Raw genomic sequence first — 22,518 nt, 5'->3', positions numbered from 1 at the left:
AGTGTGATGGCGAAACGCTAATAAAACACGTCGCTCTACAAACCGACAGGCATCCTGCGTTTCTCCGTGGTAAACAACTTTAGGGCGATCTCGAGGACGACCTCTAGAACGACGTCTAGGACGACGTCCTAGAGCACGAAGTTAAAGACGAAATTTAGGACCACCTCAACATCGACGTAGACCTTAACGTCGACATCGAAGTGGACGTTCAGGAGGACCTCAACATCGACGTCCGCATACGCGCGGTGCCTGCGCATGTGGACGTCGTGCGTATGCGAACATCCTGCTTGTGCAGAGGCGCCGCCGCGCAGCTACTCTGCATATACGCGCCGCTCTTACGCACAGCGTATTCAAGGCCAGATAGCGCATCGCGAAAAACAGGTGAAGTAACTTAAGAATAGCATCGCATTAAAAAACGACATATTCAATAAGCTCAATCAGCAGGAATATTAAATGTGTCGCCGCGAGAAACATATTTCTTTCGCTTTTAGGTTTATCTGCTCGTTTTATTGGTGGCAATAGGTCACTCATGATGTTCAATACAAACGCCAGCCAGCTTAACAAATGATTTCACTAGTAGTTATGGTCTCACGAAGGCGTTCGCTTTTTAGATGCGCAATTGTTGGAACATGCAAGGTTTCATATATTATAAATATACCATGTAACAACGGTTTGAATGACAGCGAAAGGTCATTAAGGCTCCCCATACTATAGTTTTCTCACCGTACTTTCTATATCATAAAGCTATGGTGACAACAAATATACCGCTATAAATATTGCCACTAATTAAATGCAGACTAAACCAATTTCCCGCACGTGCGAGCGTACTTGACCCGTAATTTTAGGTAAAATTAAGCTCACTCAGCGTATCCACGAAGGCCTTCAGAAACGGTACCTAGTAGCTCGGACAGAATGAGACAATCATGGTAGAGACCATCGCACATTTGCCGCAAATATTTATTCAGCGAGAAAAACCCTCTCGACCAGGGGCGGATCCAGGCCTCCATTTTGGGGGGGGGGGGGGGGGGGGGGGGGGAGTGTTTATATTTTTTGTGGAGTTATCGTTTTTACTAAACTCTGATAACATAATATAGATCTTGAGAGCTTTTGTATCGGTTTATTTGTCGGGGATGAACTCTTTGAATTAAAACCTTTCCGGTGACCACGCTAGAGGTAAGTATCTCGAAAATTGTGGTGACACTATCCTTTCTGAAACTTGGGTTTCAGACCCACACTACGTGAGCAGTCGATTTAGGGCAGCTTAAAGACATTACCTTGGCAGACATTCTGGTTGGAGCTAGTGCTCAACTGCTGCGGCAACGGGAAGAGCGGCTTAAATCAGCGGAGCGAGACAGCGCAAACAAGCGACAAAAATGGCCCGGCGAGCGAAACGAACGCTGCCATGCAATTTCGTCGGTTGTTCGCCGTATATTTGGAATGTCCAGAGCGCAGCACATGCGGAATTGCCAAACCAAACTCGTGTTTTTACGTGTTCTGGATGCAACTCGAGAGAACGAAAGTGAATAATTGTTGAATATTTTTGAAAGCATGTTGGAGTTCGGCAACTATAACTTTTGAACTTAGACAAGACCTTAAACCAGCAATGGATCCCTCCAAATTATATTCGATTGTACTTCGTCTGTATATTTTCTGTACCAAAGGAGCACTTACTTGTTTCTGGGTAGTTAGCTCATTCGTCAGGGTCGAGAGGACAGGTGCAGAGATATAATAGGGCAGAGCGGTTGTAAGGTCGGCGAATCTCAACTGGGCTAAAGGCCGATCACGACTGCAGCATGGATGTTTGGGAGTCGGTGTTCACTCGAACGGGCACAGCCACTGTCTATTTAATTTATGTATAGACGCATCTTTGAAAGACCTCGTTTTCCCCAAGTCCGTTCGACACACACATATTCGCTCCTGCAAAGCCGCGCGAAAGCGCTGCCGTCAAATCTACAGAAGCCGCGTTTAACTGGAAAAGACGGCGCCAAGGGGAGACAATGGGTAGCGGGCGCCTTTCCTAAAATATGTCCCGCCACCCTAAGTTGAAACGGCATTGTATACAAATAAATGCCTACGGCGTCGGCTTGAGGACCCCGTGTAAGCAGCCTTTAGCGTTTAGAGTGCTCGTACCGTTTATCTTTCTTTTATTAGCTTCCCGCCACGAGAAGTCGTACCGTAGGCAGTATGAAGCCCATTAGAGGAAACATCTCCCCCTTCTGGCACTCGTCGGCTTCTTTCTGTGTTCCGCGCTGCGGCGCTGATCCTCAGTGAGGGATGGAGGCGAGGACGTAAGCGGGCTTATGTTTAAGCCAAGGTCGTGGGGAAGTCCGGATCGTCTTCAGGAGAACCTCAGACCCAGACTACATTGTACCCAGAGCATTTGCTTCCTCTCTCAGTTGAGAAGAAAAGCAATTGGTCACCTGGTTGTACAAGCTGCATCTCCCTCCCCCCCCCCCCCCCTGGAACGTCTCCTCCCGGTACGTCCCCTCCGCACCTCCCTAAAATAAGATAAGATAAGATACCTTTAGTGAGCCCGTGGGCGACAGCATCTCAAAGCAAGCCAAAAAAGACATGGCAAAAGACAAGCCCAGAACCACGAAGAAACCATCAAACGAAAAGTGATGAAAAGGCGGCCGCTAGAGAGGAAGAATAATCCGCTACCCTTGAGGAAGGCTGCTTGACGTCTGCGTTTGGGAGCTTTCAGGGCACAAATTTTTCGCAGGCAACCCTTAAAGAGAGAGAGAGAGGGAGACAGAGAGAGAGAGAGAGAGAAAGGGGACTAGATATGTTGAAGGTATTTTCCCCCCATGCTCGACGTGCTGGCCTTGTTTGGAAGTGTGCCTGCAGTCGCGACCCTGATATTTGGTGCGCCTCCCCACTCTTTCTCCACTTCGAAACTCCTGGCGCCGTCCCTGTCGGGAAGACGTACCGTTACCTTGACGGAGATAAACCCCACTTTGGAAGCGCCCAGCTGGCGCGTTCACCCACCGCTGTTTTTATCTTTTATTTCTCGCGTCGATTGCTTACGTTTTTTCTTCGAGCTGACGAAGAACCCAGGGGGGGGCGGTTGCCTGGCGAGGCGTTTGGGGGGGGGGGACGATCGCCCCCACCGCCCCCCCCCCCCCCCTTGAATCCGCCACTGCTCTCGACACAAGACGTGTGCCGCCAACCACGGTGAACGGTGGCACGCGCGATGTTGTGTCCGAGTCGATATTAATAGATGCCGGAATACACCGGGCCAACGGCTGCCATTGGTCCCCGCTACGTCTCAGGGCGCACGCATCAATCTCGTAGCACTAATTAAGGTAATGACGCTGAAAGTATGCAGGCATTAATGCGCGAACGGACACCCTGCCGCCTGCCTTCCCACGCTCTCCCTTTCATCTACAGCTTGTTTCACCGCAGCTTAGCAAAGGTCAAAGGCGACGGTCCTTTTGAGCCAATTATAACTTCGGAGGTGAAGCACGTGACAACACTTACCGAAGGTAAGGGAGGAGAGAGCGTAGCCTAAGCAAGTAAAAAAGTGCCCATGGCCTCTTTTGTGTGTCCCAGAAGTGTTTTTTGTCTTGTAGCACCTTGTACACGTTATTCGAAAGAGTAACCGATTACAATTACATTTACTCTTGGTCAAAAAGCGTTCAATTAGATTATTTGATGACTTGGGTGGAAAATTATTTGACAGTTACTTGATAACGTATCTATTACTTTTCCAATCACTCGACATGTTGAAAACGACCGGCTTTTTTGTAGGTTTGATAACTTGGTTCCAGGAGTCCTTGGTGGGAAGCTTCTAGGAACAAGGGGCGCGATTACGGAGGGAAGGAAAAATAGTGGCGGTTGCAAGTAATTTAGGACTTCCAAAAGTAGTCAGATCACTTTTTCGATTACTTCCTGATAAATATATTTAAAAGATTACAAAATTGCATCAAGAAGTTATCGATTACAAGTAATTTTATAAATTTTAATCAGGAAAGTACAAATATGTTTTTGTCCCCCTATGAGATAATTCTATTGCTTGAAATTTGTGCAAAAGCGGCCATCTCTCTCCCGCCCGTGGCTTCGACAGCGCTGCGCGTAGCTAGTTGATAGGCGCGTTCGGACCGTAGCCTTCGCCGTATGCAAAGTGTCTTTTCTATTCCGCGTTTCTCTCTTTTTATATGCGTATAAGGCCACACTCTCTGTTTTCTCCATTCCTCGCTCCATTTTATAAGTATATGCTTGGGACTATGAAATACCCGGCATCGCGAGACTTCGAGCATGCAGGAAAGTTATTTTGTTCGCTCCTATTTGGCGCCAGCGCGGCCAAGTTGGCAGTGTGCGCGGCTTCCATAGGCGGAGGCGGAGGGTCCGATCTCTGCCACTGGCAATCTTTTCTCTTATCTTTTAGTTCGCTTTACTTGAATATTTCAGCCCATTCTCCCCACTTTTCGCTGGTTCCGGTGGAGAATGCCCAGACAAGTATAGGGCGTGCGTCTTAGAGACTGCCCCATATGTCGTTGCATGCGAACAGGTTTGAGTTGGCGTATGCGTGATCTTTCCTTGCCGCCGACAATGGTGAGTCTCAGTATTACGTATGCGAGAGAACGCAAGCGCTGGACAGCTAATGTTAGCGGTGCGTTCTCCATGCTGCCCGTTTTCTCGGAGACCAGACTTCGGTCTCTTGAATCGGCGCATGGCGACGACGCGCATGCGCAGCAGGGAGCACGCGACACTTACGCAAACGCACAGCGCTTGCGTTGGCTCCTATACGGAAGCATTAAACGAAGATACTTAAGAGAGCTTACGTATGGGAATGGCGAAAGCATTCCATCACGCGGCGCTGTTTTACAAACAGCGCGCCACGCCTTTCTTTTCACACGGCGAAACGGCGGCGACATCACGCTCCCCAACTGCGCAGACGCAGCGCACCCGCCGGCTCCACAGCTTCCGTGACAATGCGTCTACGTTGCTGTGCTTTTCTATGTGTGTTATTTCTGAGGCACGTCCGCATTGACCTTGAGCGTCCTTCCGGTTTCCGTGACGAAGCATCTGCGTTGCTGTGCCTTTGGCCAATGGAACTTTAGGTGCCCATTCGCTAACCGAATAGCAACTTAGGTGCTGTTTTTTACTGCTACAGAAGAAGCCGGCTTCGCTCCATAGGACAGTTAATGATTCGTATTAATACCTCCTAGCCAAAAATACACCAGGCCGAAAGCTGGTGTGACTTGATGTGGCACCAGATTTTTTCACAGACGTGATTTGGGCCATTTTTACACCAGCAATATGGTGTTCTGGAGTTACACCAGAAATCTGGTGTGATGCGCTCTAAAAAAAGTCTGTCCGTCTACTTTCACGCACACCACTCGGAGAGCCAATCACCGCAACTTACGGAGGCAGCTCAGCGAATGACGATGCCGAAACAAATGTTTGGACCAAAAAACGCAGTCTGAGTTGTGACTTTAGGCAATGTAAGCTTAATGTCACATCTCAGACTGCGTTTTTTTGGTCTAAACATGTGTTTCCGCATCGCCCTTCGCTGAGCTGCCTCCGTAAGTAGCGGTGATTGGCTCTCCGAGTGGTGTGCGTGAAAGTAGACGGACAGACTTTTTTTAGAGTGCGGTGTGACACCAGCAATCTGTTGTTCTGGTGTGACATCAGGTTTCGTTGTAATGTGACACCAGAGCAACTGTTGACTGGGTATTGCTTTACTCACAAAAATGTCTACAATGATAAGTGTGCCAATAACGCTCCTGCCATAATTACTTTATTCAAAAAATCAAACAGTAAAGCTTCGGGAGCTTTGCTGTCGTAAGGAGTTAGCCGTGGTTAACTGGAGCTTGTCCGTCGTCGAAGAACCGGACGCCCTGCCGTTCCGCGATTCGTGGCCTTTCAGCTTTCGGTTGACTCGTGTCTTAGTTACGCTGTTTTTGTTCCGGATACCCCTCCGCTCCAGTTGTCTTCTCTTCTAAGGCATCAATTTCGACAGATGGCTCAAGTCCCTTTCCAGCTCTTTCGGGGAAGCCTTCATAAATAGAAGAATATCAAGTCTTCGAGCTCACCGATGCCGTTTGGATCCGTGGCCAGCAGGACGCCAATCTCGTTGATGATCTTCGTTGTGGCAAATTGCAGAGTAGTCCTTTTTCGGTACAGACGGTCGACGCCCTCCTGGCTCGTAGTGGGTATGATTTGGCTGTTAATTCCCGAGTTTCAGCACTAAAAGCTGTAATAATTACTACCTTTTTTGTTGTTTGGCTACCAGACCATCTCTAACCATCTTTAGCTCGTCGGAAGTCAGGAAAATGCACCAACATACATCCTTTCGCTTTCGACTCGCAGAGAAGACTCGTTTATTTTCTCAAACTTCAATAAGAATACTGGCAGTAAGGGAAAGGGCAATTCCCGAAAAGACGAGCGCCCCAAGCTGCTCAAGGTCGCCCGGGAAAGTGCTGGGGACGAGGGGGACACTTCTTGAGCACAATGGAGCCCGCCGCGGGGGTCTCCGGCGGCCACCGGGACGGGAAGAAACGAGGCACCACGTCGGGGGAAGGAGCGTCACACAAACTAATCAAAAACACGCTCGCGGACGGGGGGAAAAGTCAACTAAAATACAACACTGGTGGCACGTCAAACTGCGTGATGTGCACACCAGCTTACCTGGTGGCACATGATCCCGTATGGTGTGACACCAGACTATCTTGGTGTGCCCAACAGGCTGGTGTGCGGGTACACAAGCATTTCTGGTGTGAACACTAGACTGGCGTATTCGATACACCAGCATTGCTGGTTGGCACACCAGATCTTCTCGTGTCATACCAGGATTCTCTGATGTCACACGCAGGATCGCCCGGTGTATTTTTCACTAGGGACCGTTGCGCGCCCTCGGCAGCTGTGAACACGGCCGCCGACTCGTTTTCACCCTTGGCGCCGAGGACCGTTGTCTTGACAGCGGACCGGGTGGGTGCCTTGAGCCCCAATCCACTTACTGCAGACTCCGCCTCATCCGCATCCATGATGTGCGGTGAGACCTCTCGCGCTGCCGGTGCTGCGGTCGCGCCTGCGTAGGTCTACACGCATTTTTCTTTGTCATGCCCGTAACTGAAGATCTCTGAGCACTTCGACATGCGGCAGTCGCGCCTGATGTGCCCGGTCAGTTTACAGAGCAAGTACACCGGGGCGCGTCCTGGAATTACAATGAGTGCATTGAAGCCCTGGAAGCGAAACTACTGGGGCATCCCGTCTGGTCTGACGCCGCTCCTCGGCGTCATGCGGACGACGCGCGTCGTCGACTCGATTCCTTGCAATCCTTGGACTCGCCACTTCTCTCGGCTCACCTCGATGACCTTGCGGAAGGGCTCCAACACTTTTTCCTACCGTGTCGTCTGGTACATGGAAGGTCACCCAATGGGCACGGAGGCATACCTCGGAACAGCTCGGGTCGATGACAATGCAACGCACATTCTTGACCTCGAGCTCCTTGGCCTCGAAGAGGCGTTGCTTCGCCTCCGGTGTTTCCAGCGTTGCCATCAACACATGGTTCATTTGAAATGCTCCGAATGAAAGAAGCTCGTTCAAAACACCACACCTCTTCAGCTCGGTCTTGAAGTCCTCGACGCGGTAGGCACACCCCTTCAAATCGCTGTGCAGCAGAAGAGAGTTCATGACCGCCATCCCGTTTAGAATCGGTGGTAACACCACTTTGTACTCATCGGCAGCTGCCGCGCATTACCAAAAGAACCATGGCCGGCAAGGGCCGGTATCGCCTCTCCATCGGAGCTACTCATTCTGCGACCGCCTCCTGCGAGCGCAGGAACAGAATCCCGCGCAATGCACGCTCGCAAGGATTGGAAAACAGCGGGTGTTTATATGGTTATATGATTTATGTTGTTCTTTGGAACTCTTCGTAGTGAAGGCACCTAAGTTGTAGGAGTTCGTCCAAGGGGAAAGTTAGAATTAGCGCAGCGTCGTCGCTGGGGCCGTTCATTTTTGTTTTCTGCACAGCCAGATTGGCCAGACGCTGACCGGATACAAATCGAGCGTCGCGTGCGCTGCGCGATTGTGATTTTTTAGCTTGGAGTGCAGCGAAAATTTACGGCGCAAGGTCCCAACTTCGAGAGGTGCTAAAGTTGTTTGGTAGCACGTGCAGCGAAAGCAGCAACCGAAGAGTCCACGGTTATCGTGGACTCTTCGGTACAGGGCAACCATGGAATTTAGCATCAGGTCCGCGGAACTACCGCGGACCTACGGACCTGTCTGTAATGAAGTCAAGGACACGTGATACGCACATCTCTCCGGTCCCCGGACCTGGTTTCTAAAGTCTCGTTCACACAGCTACGCTTGAGTGCGTTGAGACTGCTTGCGCCGAGCAGTTGCTATGGCGACCCTCACGACGAGCCAATGGGGGGCGCTGTGCTGCAAGACGCAACGCAGCGCAACGCAGTGGACGCAGCTTTGTGAACGAGGCATAGGGTCAGGAAAGGGTTTATGGGTCAGGCCGCGGGGGAGAGGGGGAGGGGGGGAGTTTGCTGATATATGACGTTACGGTCGAAACTTCACCCAGTTCTATATTGTTGACCAAACACTTGCTATGTCACCGAAAATAACTTTTGGATGGTGTATATCGCTAATTTTATTAAAACAAAGTTCACCTTGAGGTGCTAAGGGGAGGGGAGGCGGGTCACCCACCCCCCCCCGCTCTTCCTTCCCCCCTAAATCCGTCTCTGCATAGGGTCTTTCCGCCCTGTGAATACAGCTTTAGCCACCGAGGCATGGATGCAAATCCAGTCAGCGAAAAAGAAAAAAAAAGCTGAGTAGGACTAACTACACGCGGCACTTTGGACGTCTCGCTCGACACCCTTTAAACGCGGACTTTCACAGAGAAATCATCACTAATTTCGGTAATTTTCAAGCTGAAAGGGGCGCTGCGAAGATTTTCGAACATTTGGTCGACTAATGCGAGAATTAGTTAATGTCGCCTATAAAATGAAGAAGAGAAAACAACTCGGAAATCAAGGTTCGTGTTACCCCTCGACACTGACACCGCCTCTCAAGTACGGCCAGAGAAGGAATGAGGTGTTTGTCCGTACGGTTCCGTCTTCAGGGCCCCTTGCGATCGCTCCATGTTTACCGACTTTTCTACGCCTTTGCATCGCCGAAGCGGAGATAAAATTGTCTCGTACACTTACATTAGACGGTGCCACGAAAACTTGTTATTTCCACATGATGTGACACCGTGGATCCGAGGACCATTACACGCTGCTGAAGACAGGAACATAATTAGATTTCTTTTTTGCGCTTACACGGCGGAACTGCAGCATTTCGAGGAAAGTTGCGCTTTTTATTTTCCTTGTGCCGAGATAGACGACATAGAAAAGGCAGGCAGCGAATTCTCCCAACGTCGCAATCATTGCACTATCCCTTTAATCCAGTTCTAGTGGCCAAATTTTCGTTGGGTCAACTTTGCTTACACTTACTTCCCCTCACCGTAAGTTTAGCGGATTCTAAATCAAACACTTCCAGGTGTCCGTCATAAGGTTGAAACTTCCACTGCGTATGCGTTAGCTGAGATGAGAAAAATGAAAACCACTGCGTCCGAGGAAAGTAACTTAATTTGTAAAGTAGTCCTTATTGTTTGGGGTCTTTGTGATAGTACGAATCAAAAACGCCCCGCGGCTTTCATATTAATCCGGCGTTCTTGTTTTCTCTGGAAGCTAGTTTTTTTTTTACTTTTTTTTTTTAAAAAGCGTTTTTCTGCTGTCCTTTTTTGTTATTACACTTTGCGGCCGTCTGCCCGGAAGTTCCGTCTGCCCGGAAGTAATTTGGGCAAGCAAGTAAATACAACATTTTTTTGTTTTTATCGATGGTCAGGTACAGTGTTTACGTGTTGTTCGGCGCATTCTGTCCCCTGAGGCTCCCAATACTGCGAAAAATGTTAGTTTGCATACATTTTCATCTCGACGCGGGCAACATTATCCCCGAGGACACGAGGGACGTTTTTCTTTTTAACGTCCTCGAATTATCAGTATCACGATATATTGAAGAATACAGTCTTCACGCTCCGTTCTGCAAAAGAAAACAAAAACAAAAAAAACACGAAAAATAAGAGTTATAAGAAGTGGGCACTATATGCAAGGAATTATAAATCACGGGGTCAATATGGATATATTTCAGCACAAAAAAATAACATATGGTAACTTTCTTTCGCACACCGGTAACTCTGCGATACGAAAAAAGAAAAAAGATTATTTATTCAAGAGTGCCGGAAGGAAAGGGGAGGGGGGGAGAGTGTGGAGCACGAGTTAAGGGCGTAATAATTTGGGGTTCAACTCTTAACTGCACTTGTAAATATCGCAAGCGTCGGGATACAGCCTTGGCACTGAGCGTCACGTGCTGCCTTAAAGGTCGCAGCTATAACATAAATGCTGGCCGGCTGAACGTAAATAGTGCGATAGTAGCTTCGTTCGATTTACCCGCACCTCCTGCACCGGTGCAGAGAAGTGCAGGGCGGTGTACTTCCAGTCGTGTCTCAATACACACACAGGAAGTACACTGCCCTGTACTGCATCGGTGCAAGAAGTGCAGATAAATCGGACGAATGTATATTGCTGTTAAGCACAAGCCATCCTCTTTTTGCCTTTTGATGTTCAGAGTCGAAGGGCAGCAAACACAAAAAACACTCAATCCCAGGCGCAACAAACCGTTTTCGAGCCCAGTCACTGAGTTTGAGGCTAGACTCTACCGGCGTCCCTCCTAACCCTAAACGAGTGGACTGTGATTTCAATAGGCGCAGTTTCGAACGCTGCTGGCGGACAAATTCTCGTCTTTTCCCGCTATATTTTGTGTTACATGGTGCATGTATTTTCCCGAGGACATTGAGAAAGCATTGTACTACGTAAAAAAAAACAAAAAAAAAAACTGTAGACTATTTTTGTTGGGTACGCGCGCGACAGAGCGACTGGAATGTATAGTTCTAGTTATTTGTGTTTTTTTCTTACGATAAGTTTTGACGGCACCCCGGGATTCGCCGCATGTGAAACGACAAAGCGCTTTGCCGTCAAAAATAAATTGCAACAGAAGAACGCCGAAAGGCATGCATTTTTCACGGTCACAAATAACGTGTTTACCGATGGACAGGACACGGACGTACAATTGAGGAAGTGTTAACATTTGAGCAATATATTGTACGTACAACTCGATACAGCGTTATCCGAAAATAATTTATTTGAGAAACATCTCCAGTAACACAGTCACAGTAGACGACATTCTCATCTTGACGATCGGAAGGAATCCAACATGACTTCGTTTTTGAGGCGCGTTTTGGGGAGAGCTTCCTTTTTTTACAACCGCACCAAGGCAAAGGAACGAACGCGACTGACCCGCTTCTCACCCCCACCCGAACAACTATTTTCGGAGACGACTGAGGATTCTACGGGGATTATTTGTAAGCGGGGAGAAACAATGTTCGCAAAATCGCGTCGAGGGTCGTTTGAGGTCCTTCACCTCCTTCGTTTTCCATGAATGTAAAGCAGAAAAACTTGAATGGCAGGCACTTACCAACCTTATTTCTCACAACGGAATATAACACAGAAAGAATACGCAGCACGCATAAAAAAAAATAAGTGGAAACTTTCAAGGGGTGCGAGAAAACGTCGAATGCAAAACCGAAAAAACGTAGGTAGAGAACCGCGCTGGGCGGGTCTCCACAGTCCAAGACAGTCGCAGAAAATTTCTAGCTGATAGAGGGCGCGAGAGTCGCACCAGCCGCATCAGCATCAGCAACATGGCGGCGGACTGGGAGCGTTTTTTGGAATGGTGTACACTCCGTTACTTATTAAGTCGGCCTGCGGCCAAGCTTATAATCCGAATGGAGTCACTCAAGCAGCGTCAAAAGTGCCTCGTCACAACGCTCGTCGTCTTTGTGCGGTTGCTTTTTTCAGGCGAAGGCAATGACGCGGTTCGAAAAGTGCCAAATCGCGCCTAATTCAATATGCGTGATATGTTTAGCCGGTGAAAGGAGACGCACAAAATCGGTGAGCGCCTTCCATTGGATGATATTGTTGGAACCCCCAAAAAACATGTTTGTTTTATTTCACAAACCGACTGGATATTCTACTTAGACTCTAACCTCAAAAGTTGAAACCTAAAAATAACGTATTTGGAGTAAAAAAACATATTCAATTTGAAGTTTCCGCGCTCTTCGGTGATTTCAATCAATCAATCAATCAATCAACCAACCAGTCAATCAATTAATTAATCGATCAATCAATCAAACAGTGAATTAATTAATTAATTAATTAATTAATTAATCGATCGATAAATCAATCATATCAATCTTCTTCTTTTCTTGTGTTAAACAACGGCTGAAAAGCCCACTTGGTTAAGAATACAGAGTAGAAATACATAATATATGACACACGTAAACTCTGGGGGCTCAAACTACAAATTTTTATATAAAATATCACCGTAGAGAGTTGTGTGAAGTATAAAAGCACACAAGCATGTATATATACCAATAAAAACATGCATAACAGTTATCGTTTCCCAAAATACATGTTTCTACTAAGAATACGAATCTGAGTAAATGGATGTTTGAAACATGCTAAATACGCGAAACCGGTAATGCATCTCGAATGAGGTCTGGGTAAGATACTCTCAGATTTCTAGGGTTAGTTCTAAGTGGAAAGCGAAAATTAACAGAGGTAAGGAGAGCAGGTCTGTCTATTTTATTTTGAATTAAGTTATGCGAAAACTAAATATCCCGAACAAACCTTTTACATAAAGTGCACGATGTTAGTTTGGCTATAAAAAAAATATATATTCATAAAAACATTTTTTTTTGCCAGAATATCGTTCTTAAATAATGATCACAAATTGGTTTTAAATGTTTTCTATACTTTCAGTTGGTGATATAGAGATGGAGTTCCCCACAACAGATGCAAATTCGTTTCAAAAGCACATGGGTACTATGCAGTCTCAAAATACACTCATGAGTGCTAAATAGTCTAGATAAACGGGCCGTTATGCCCAACGTACGTAAAGATTGGCTTATAATGAAATTTACATGATAAAAGGAAACAAGTTGGTCATCCACAACAACACCTAGGTGCCGTATATGCGTGGTCCGAATAATAGTTTCATTTCCTAGAACATATATATACGATAAATTGATGCACTTTCTCGACCTGGACATGCATTTGGTTTGTGGAGAATAAAAAAAAGTATATTTTTAGAACTGCACCATTCTAGCACTGAACTAAGACTGTCCTGCAGCAAAGTAGTCAAAGATTGAGGTGTCCAGCCCAAACAACCTCACGTCATCTGGAACCGTAAGTAATTCAGCGTGTCTTACGGACGACGACAGATCATTAATAGGAACAAAAAACAACAAAGATTCAAGGTTCGTAAAACATTGTATGCAATAACAACGCGCTCTCTGAAAAAACTGTACCCTTACACCCCCTACCGCCAGTCCGGCCTTTTATAAAGATAACTTCTAAACCAGGTATTGTACTGACGACTCAGGCCATAGTCTCAGATTTTCACCAGTAACAGCTCATGTTGGACCTTCACGAAAGCCTTGCACATATCCAGATATATCGTGTCTACTTAACCCCAACTGTGAACAACTGGCAAATCAAAGGGTATAAAGCGCCGAAAAAACACGGACCGAGACAAGAACAACAACGACACAGGACGCACTTTTAACTGAAGTTTGCTCGAAAACGTACACACTATTATTCCCAATGGAAAACGCACAGTCATCAATCAACCTCTACCCAACTCACGTTTTAAATACCCATACTCATCCGTAGATAGGGCCGCGAACACCCAGCGTCCCCTAGGACGACACCGTCAGGGCTATCGCAGATGGGCTACAATTTACGCAAAGATTTGACTGCGTTGAAACTGAATGACCCATTTGCCGCACAAAATTCCGAGTGTGTTATTGAATTTTTGAGCAATGCGGCGCATGGAATGTGCAGCGGTTTTTAGGTAGATGTCCAGGACTTATTTCATTCAATTCCTCATGAACCCCTTCATCTTGCGGTGAGAGGGTGCATCGAACAGAATGGGGTTGCGGCATTCCAGAACTCATGTGGCAATAATGTCAATGGCTTCCTTGAGCTCTTGACTTTGTACCTGAAGCATACGTTTGTGACATTTGAGGGAGGCATTTATGTACGAAAAGGGAAATGTATCTAGTTACCAAGGGCCAATGCCATCAAAGTAAACAGAACAAAGAACAGTTGAAAGCAGTATCATATGCTTCGGTGACACTGCCGAAGTGATAACCATTTTCTTCTTATAAATGAAGGCAATCTATGAGTTTCCGAGTCCGGGTGGATAGCCGAAGCTCTAACGGCACACAGCTGTCTTCTGGGTTGCTTGGGGTCGTTGCAGCGCTGCCCAACTCTGTCGGAGGGCTCCTGGCAGAGGCTGCCGGTAGCACTACTCTGTTCAACTCGTTCGCAGGGCTCTTCAGAGAGGCAGCAGGTAGCGCTGCTCGGTCCAATTGGTTCGCAGGGCTACTGGGAGAGGCTGCGGGTACCGCTGGACCGCTGGCGGCAGGTAACTCCTCTGGTGCCTCGATGATTTCAGGTTTGACATCCCGAAGCCGCAGTTCATCGAAATAACGGCGTACGTCGACCCCGGATGCAGTGACCACAGCCATGCGAGCTCTCAGGCTGCTCTTTACAACCCCGGGCAACCATTTTTCACCTGAGAAGAAAATCCTATACCCCACGGGAGCATGACGGCGAATTCTTGGGACCTGGAAGTCAGGAAGCACACTCGTCTTGACGGCACAGCAGTGTCAACGCGTTAGCGTACTTGAAAATTGAGTAAGAATTCGGCGGGTGATTTTCCTCGCGACAATGGAGTGCGACGGTAACACAATAATAATCTAGCCAACTTCGTTTCGAAGTCCCTCGTTGACAGCTCTGCTAGTTACTTTGTTACTGTTCTGACCACCCTCTCTGCCAATCCAATTGATTGTGGGTGATGCGGAGCGGTTCGTAAATGCTCCACGTGATTTCTTTCCAGGAACTGCTTAACTCCTGACTGGTAAATTGAGTACCGTTGTCGGGTACAGTTGCACGTGGCAAGTCGAATCTGGTGAACATCTTTCTGAGCTTCAATATGGTGTCTTCAGTGGTGGCAGATTGCATTACACATACTTCAATACACTTGGTGCGCGAATCTACCACAACCAGCAGCATTTTGTTTTCAATTGGCCTGGCAAAATCACTATGCAACCGTGACCATTTCTCTCTCAGTTCTTGCCACGTAAAAGGCGTGCTTGCTGGTAAAATAGGAGCGGCCTGTTTACTTTTGTAGCAAATACCAGCCAGTCGCTCTTTCTCACCGTTCAATCCAGGCTCCAAGAACAATGTTCCGACTACCCTTTTTATGGCCGTCGCTTCTTAGTAGGCGGCCTCGTAGGGGGGGGGGGGGGGGAGGGAGGGGTTAGCTTGAGCATCTTTTTTCGAGCAGCTCCTGGAATGACGACTCGTTTTGACCAGTATAGCAGGTCCTGGACGACAGACAGCTCCTGCCTTCTGCAAAATCAAGGGTGCAGCTCAAGCAGTTCTCTGGTTAGGTTCCTCGGCCAGCCACGCATTACGAAGCCTTTTAAAACAGTAAGTGTTCCGTCTTTGGCGATGAGTTCTTGTATCTGCCGGTTGGACGAAGCGCTTCATTCATGCATTGAATCCCGAACAGGTACTCTGGCAGATCCTCCTTACTGATCTTCTCGCTGTGCGGAAAGGGGCAACTGGCTGAGGGTGCCTCCATTCGCGCTTAGTTTTACTGGACGGAATTCTATTTTATACTGGAAGTCGCTAAGTATAAGAACCAACCAATGGAGTTTTTACTATGCTAGCAGAGGTATCGGCAGGTCTTCGTGTCTTATTTCAGCAGATCCACAAGGGGTTGGTGGTTCGTTACAAAAAGAAACTGTCGACCTAGCACGTCATTCCTGAACATGTTCACAACGAACGCCTGTTTCTAAATTTAATTATAACATTTGTTTTCTTATGTCAGGCTTCGGGAACGGATTGCGATCGGTCAAGTGTGGTGTGACGCTCTGCAGCATTTTTTTTTTTTTTTGCTGCTGTCTTCCACCTGTAAGTGACGCTGTCAATCAAACGCTCGCCCTCGAATTTCGCTCCGCGTTGCAAGGTTCAGCGCCAGGGATTGTCCGAAAGACTCCAATAACTGAACTGAGGGCAATGTCGGATCGGTGTTGTGTCAGGGACTGTCTCAGCGCTGTCGCATCCCAAAGTGTCTTTCTACACAGGCTTCCAAAGTTTGAAGCGGAGAAGATTGCTTGGCTGGAGGGGATTCCTGCGGGACAACTCCTCGTCTGAAGCGGGCGAAAGTGCCGACATTCGGCGAGGTCTTCATTGGCATCCTCCGGCTCTCAATTGGGCGTCTCGTACGGTACCAGACCCAACCTGTGCGAACGTTCAAGTAATTCCTTCCTAAAGTCCAAAGATCTTTTGGAGCCATAAACGACACCCGATGTCCAGGCAGGATGGCTAATCCCTTCTTGCTGTATATGCAGATTCTGCTGTGGCTGCCAACCCTCTAAAAACCACTTGGAGCGAAGCACCATGACTTGGCCGGTTCAACACGCGTTCAAAGACTCGAGCAGGTAATCTGCTCGGCGACTCACGATCCACCAGTTTATCATGAAAGAGAAGATTACGGCAGCGAACGCACTCCGCCAGCGCGTCATCTGGCGTCGAAGTTTCCTTCCGGACCGCTGGTGACGAGAGCAACATCGTCGGCTGCCTACAAAACCGGCAGCTTCACGACACCCACTTCTGTGGGCTCGGTGGCATCGCGTCAGGCAGGATCGCTAATCCCTTCTTTGCTGTATATGCAGGTCAGTAATAAGAATCGTTGGTGCAAAAGCTTAACGGATGACACAGTATCGCTTAGTGTGCTGCCGAGCCGCGGCTACTTTCTTGTGGTGATGACTGAGTGTTCGGATGTCGCTCTTCTGCTACTTCAACTCTGTGGTGATGTTGAACTAAATCCCGGACCGTTGCAGAAATTTTGGAAGGTCAAAACAAAATAGCGGGAGATATTGCTCAACTGAAAAGCTATTTTGGCACCCTAGAAACACGCTTGGGAGCGATGAAGGCGTCGACTTCCTGTTTGAATGAGCCAGTTGAAAAGTTCAATAGGTCGCAGCAAAAAGTATCAAACTAAAAAATTGTGCGTGCAAAAACTGAAAAAAAAAAAATAGATGACCTGGAAAACAGAAGTAGACGCAATAACTTTATACTTTATGGAATCCGGGAGATGGCCAACGAGACTGAAGACAATTGAATTAACAGTGTAGTCAATGAAGTGTTCTCTGATAGGTTAGCAGTTCACGTGAAAAGTGTTGAAATAATTCATAGACTTGGTAAATGGTCTTCTAACCGAATGCGTACCGTTATCCTCAAATTTAGTGACTTCGTGAAATAAAAGAAGTGCTTAGAAATTCCCGGAAATGAAAAGGATCAGCCATTTTTATTAACGAGGACTTTTTCCTACTCGTCAGGAACGTACGAAAAAGGTTGTGGGACAGTGCTAAGGACGACACAGATAAGGGGGAGAGGACAACATTATCGTACGACTAATTAAAGATTGAAAACGTAGTATACTGTTTGGTGGGAACAGCGCAAAAAAGACGTAGGACGAGGTCAAAAAAACACACAGACACGGCGCTGACTTACAAATGAAAGTTTATTCAATAACATACGGCATCACCCACGCCCACGCGCCGTCACACGAACCTGCCACACTTTCGTACAAAATCTACCTCGTTATTTGCAAGGCCTACCGAAGGAGCGCTCACACACGTGTCAGCTCCGATAGACACCATAAAATACGCTTCGTCTATCACCCTCGCAGTCTTGTTTTTGTGACGAGACAAAACCTTTATATCATGAAATGACCGCGTGCAGCCACACCTATCACAATGTACCGCTAGGCTCCCTGAGGGCCAGGAACGCAAAGAACGCGAATGTTCCCTTGCCCTTACGTTTACACAACGCCCAGTCTGACCAATATACACCCTGCCGCAGGACAGGGGGTTCTGGTACGCGACCCTGCTTCCACAAGCGACGTACGGGGTGCGATGTTTGCCGTCGCACTGAACGGAAGGGCGTCCCTCTCTACTCACAGCAGCACAAAGGTGTGACAGCTTAGATGGCACCAAGAAGACGACAGGCACCTCAAACCTTCCGTCAACGCGCTAAATTCGGTGGGACAAGGCATGGATATACGGGAGTACGACAGGTCTGGTTGATGGCTTTTGTTTTTTTCCACTGAATTAAGCCCGTTGCCGGTAGGTTTGCCGGTAGGCTCAGCAGGGATGTACTCGTCGTACGGAACGAACTCCTTGTTAAGCAAGATCTCCCGTCACACCCTAGAAATGAGTACGTCGCAGTGACTATAAGCAAAAGAGACGTTTCTTTCACAATCATTATTGGCTATATAATTCTTTTCAGCTTCTGTCGCATGGGCGCTGCCATCTTAGAATCACGTGACGCGGCCGCCGAAAGGTGGCTTCAACTCGTCGCTTTACTCTCCTCTCCACGTCTTGGCGAAGGCGTTGCATTGGCGTTTTTTTTAGAGCACGGCTCTTAGGCGCCCGTTTCTGGCTTCAGCTGCGTCGGCGTCCCGAAGGACCTCGGGTTCCTTCGGGAGGACCTTGGGAGAAGCTCGGGTTCCTTCGGGAGGGCCTCGGGTTCCTTTGGGAGGACGTCGGAGGACCTCGGGTGCCTCCGAGAGGACCTTGCGTTCCTTCGGGAGGACCTCGGGAGGACCTCGGGTTCTTTGGGAGGACCTCGGGAGAACCTCGGGTTCGTTCGGGAGGACCTCGGGTTCCTTCGGGAGGACCTCGGGAAGACCTCGGGTACCTTCGGGAGGGCCTCGGGAGGCCCTCGGGTACCTTCGGTGACCTCGGGTCAGGTGACTCCCCCCCCCCTCGGGGTCACGTTACCCCCCCCCCCCCCTTCGAGAACACGTGACCCTCAGTACCCTTACCTCCTCTTCCTCAAGAGCTGCGCTCTAATTCGGCGTTACAGGGAGTTGTAAACGGCTTCCATTTTTTGTCGCATTTCAGCGCGTTTCTCGACTTATTGTAAATCGCCGCCCGATGCTTACATTTACAACTTAATTTCATCCCATCATAATGTGCACGACGACATATGCAATTAATTTTGTAAGAGATTTGTACTATTTTAACCGTCGGCGTACAGGGTACGAGTGAAAAAGGAGGAGGTACAGGAATCAGCGTCAACCCAGGGGCATATTGAGCGCAAGTCTTTAAACAACTGAAGCTTGCGCAGTGAGAGTGGCAAAATATCTCAAATCGGTATAGTGCAATGTGTATGTATAATTGCGCATTTAGATCTTAAGGAATTTGACCGAAATACTCAGCATATAAAGCTATGCGTGTTTCCTGAGAGCCGCCTGCCTTGCCCTCATAACAAATTTTAAATAGTTGTTTTTTTATTATTCAGGGTGATTCAAGGAGAGGCCAGGCTCTTTAAATCGACCATAAACTTCGGTTTCTTAACTTATCGCGGTACGACTTTGTGCAGCGTAGCCCACAGATGGTGCATTTTTTTTTTTTGTAAAATTTGCGAAGAGTGAACTTATCTGAGGAAAAGTAAAGAAAGAAAAAGGCTTAGCGCCTATGAAAACGCAGCGACGCCACCGGTCTTTAAACAGCATGGCGCCGTTTCGCACGGGAGACAAGATATGGTGCAACGAACGCCGCCAGTAAACGAGCATACGGCGCCGAGAGCCGGTGTTTTTAGCAGACGATCTTTTCGACTCAAAAGTGGCCCGCGTTCCGCAGGCGGCGATAGTCGCAGAAACAAAAACAGGCCCGGTGACAACAAGGAATTGCAGTTTCTTGTCTGCTAAAGACGCCGGCTCTCGGCGTCGTATGCTCGTTCGTTGGCGGCAGTTGGCGTCGCAACCGCTTGCGCCGTCTCTTGTCTCCCATGCGAAACGGCGCCATGTTTGTTTGAAGACCGGTGGCTTGGCTACGTTTCCACAGGAGCTAAGCCTTTTTCTTTCTTTACTTTTTCCTCTGGTAAGTTCGCTCTTCGGAAATTTTACAAAAAACGAGCACCATCCTTGGTCAGCGCTGCACAAAATCTTAGTGGGATTCGTTAAGAAACCGAATTTCGCGGTCGATTTAAAGAGCCTGGCCTCCCCTTGAATCACCCCGTAAAAGTTAAATGAGATATATAGGTAACTTATGTTTAACTCACATTTTATCTAATGCTCGGGATAGTGGTAACGTCCACATCAAGCAATTTGTTTGTTAACGATATCACACCTAAATATGCTAGACGTTCTTAATCGTTTTTCGCAATACGAACGTTTGCTTGATTTGTTTCTTTAAAATGCAGAGAAACCGTACGCCATGCTCGGTCCAATATCTTCAGTCATAGAAGGGTGTTGACATTTTTTAGGACAAATTTAATTTATTTTAAATATTTCAATAGAAAGCCCCCTGTGGAAAAAATCTTTCACAGGCAGCTTGAGAGTGCCTTGGGCTCGCATTATGTGATGCCAAAAAGAAGCCCTCTTTATGGAAATACAGATGTGGACCTGTATTTTTACTCTAGATCTACTAATCTAATCGGGTTTTGAACTTGCATTGTTACTGTACATCTGCTCATTACCCTCTTCATTAGTTCATTTTTCTGGAAACTAGGGACACTGGGTGCGGGCGTAGACGATGGGACTCCTCCTTGTGCATTACAGTCATTCCTCCGCTAGGCCTGATCAAAATTAACGACGAACATGGCCAGATGCACCGTAGCGTGTTTGTAACAAAGTCCACGAATATGGCACGCAACCACTTCATGGTTTTCGAATTGGCTCAGTACCACAGTTTTATTAGCTGTGTGCTATAACGGGCACATAGTGTCGTGATATTTTCCGAAACTGACATAAGAAAAACACAGCCGCGCGCGCGCTAAACCCGAAACCAACCAAATTGAAGCCACGCTCGCCGCTGGTGCGCTCGCCCGTCGGGCTCCGCCGGTCGGACGACTACTGAGATGAAAACGTTTATACAACCTCTTGCTGCCTTCGACGTTCAGAGGCTCGATAGAATTTTACAGCAAACCCCGTCACCTCATATCCTGATGGGCGATTTTAACAGTGCTCGCGATATATAGGGAAGTATAAAAAAAAATATTACTCGAGGGCAAGTATCAATTTGCCTTGAGTTAATGCATGGCTTTATAATACTTAAGGACGGCACTCCTACGTATTTTAGAGCGGGATTTTAGTAGTCCTTTAAATATTTATCTTGTATCGTAATGTATATACATTATAACAACGTGTTCGCCGACATTTAAACCTTCGGAAGTGATCATGTACCAACCTCTTCTAAGATTCAAGATTTTCACTATTCCAAGCGGCGTACCAGAATGTCTTATACGGACTGGAATATTTTTAGAACTAAAATGGGATTCGTATGCTCTGTGCTAACCGAGCCCAACGGTTTTATTGTGTCCATAACCTCTTCAATGACTGATGCGACCAAAACTGTTAATATGACAGACTCTCAGACTTCAGTCGGTGGAGAATATAAGCGCGTTCGTGCCGTTCGTCAACGGGCTGAACGCTGGGCATTAAAAACCAAGAATACTGAGGATGTTTGGGCTTCCAGGTGAGTGCAAAAACGCGCACAGCGGCACTTGGGCGGGCTTTTGAAGAGACGCTGGAGGCCGCTTAGTGCCGGATTTGACCCGAGAAACAAATTTTCTCGAATATGGAACATAATTCGAAGTCTGCGTGTAAGGCCAGAGCAAATACGCCCCTTTTGAACCCTCAGTGTATTCTGCCAAGTTTTCCAATTAGCTATAGCCGACGAGTTCTGCATCGAGATCACCTTTTGCTGTTCAATTACCAATCACGGCGTCAGTGCGCCGGTTGACTACGTATCCGCAACTATATGCAATGCTATTAAAACATGCTTTACCACAAAAAAAAAGAAAACTTGATAAAGCACTCGCTACGTCTAACATTAGGTATTCCCCGGGCCCGGATGGTATACGATATCTAGCCTTACGCCATTTGGGGGAGTCCGCTAGAACAGCACTGCTACATATTTTTTTTATTTATCTCCTCGTGGGCAACAGGTACCATACCAAAGGAATAAAAAATTGCTCGTGTAATACCAATGTTAATGAATGCCTGAAAATTCACATTAGACGATAAATCGTGCTGGCCTATTTCATTAACAGGCTGTGTTGGAAAATATTGGAACGAATGCTGCTTGCCTGTAAGGAGTGCGATCTAAGAAAATAGGGATAAATATCTTTGATTCAGGAATTGACTTCGACCTGAAAGAAGTAGTATCGAAAACTTCATTGATTTAGTGACTGGCATCGAACAAATTAAAACACTCAATGATGTAACTACAGCCGTATTTGTCGACAAAAATCAGCATTTGATTGAATGGAACATTAGGCCATACTTAATGATTTAAAGATGATTGGTTTCGGAGAA

The sequence above is a fragment of the Ixodes scapularis genome, unplaced genomic scaffold, assembly GCF_016920785.2.
Source record: "Ixodes scapularis isolate PalLabHiFi unplaced genomic scaffold, ASM1692078v2 PGA_scaffold5__190_contigs__length_132052651, whole genome shotgun sequence".
Lineage (NCBI taxonomy): Eukaryota > Metazoa > Arthropoda > Arachnida > Ixodida > Ixodidae > Ixodes > Ixodes scapularis.
This window is presented reverse-complemented; position numbering follows the sequence as displayed.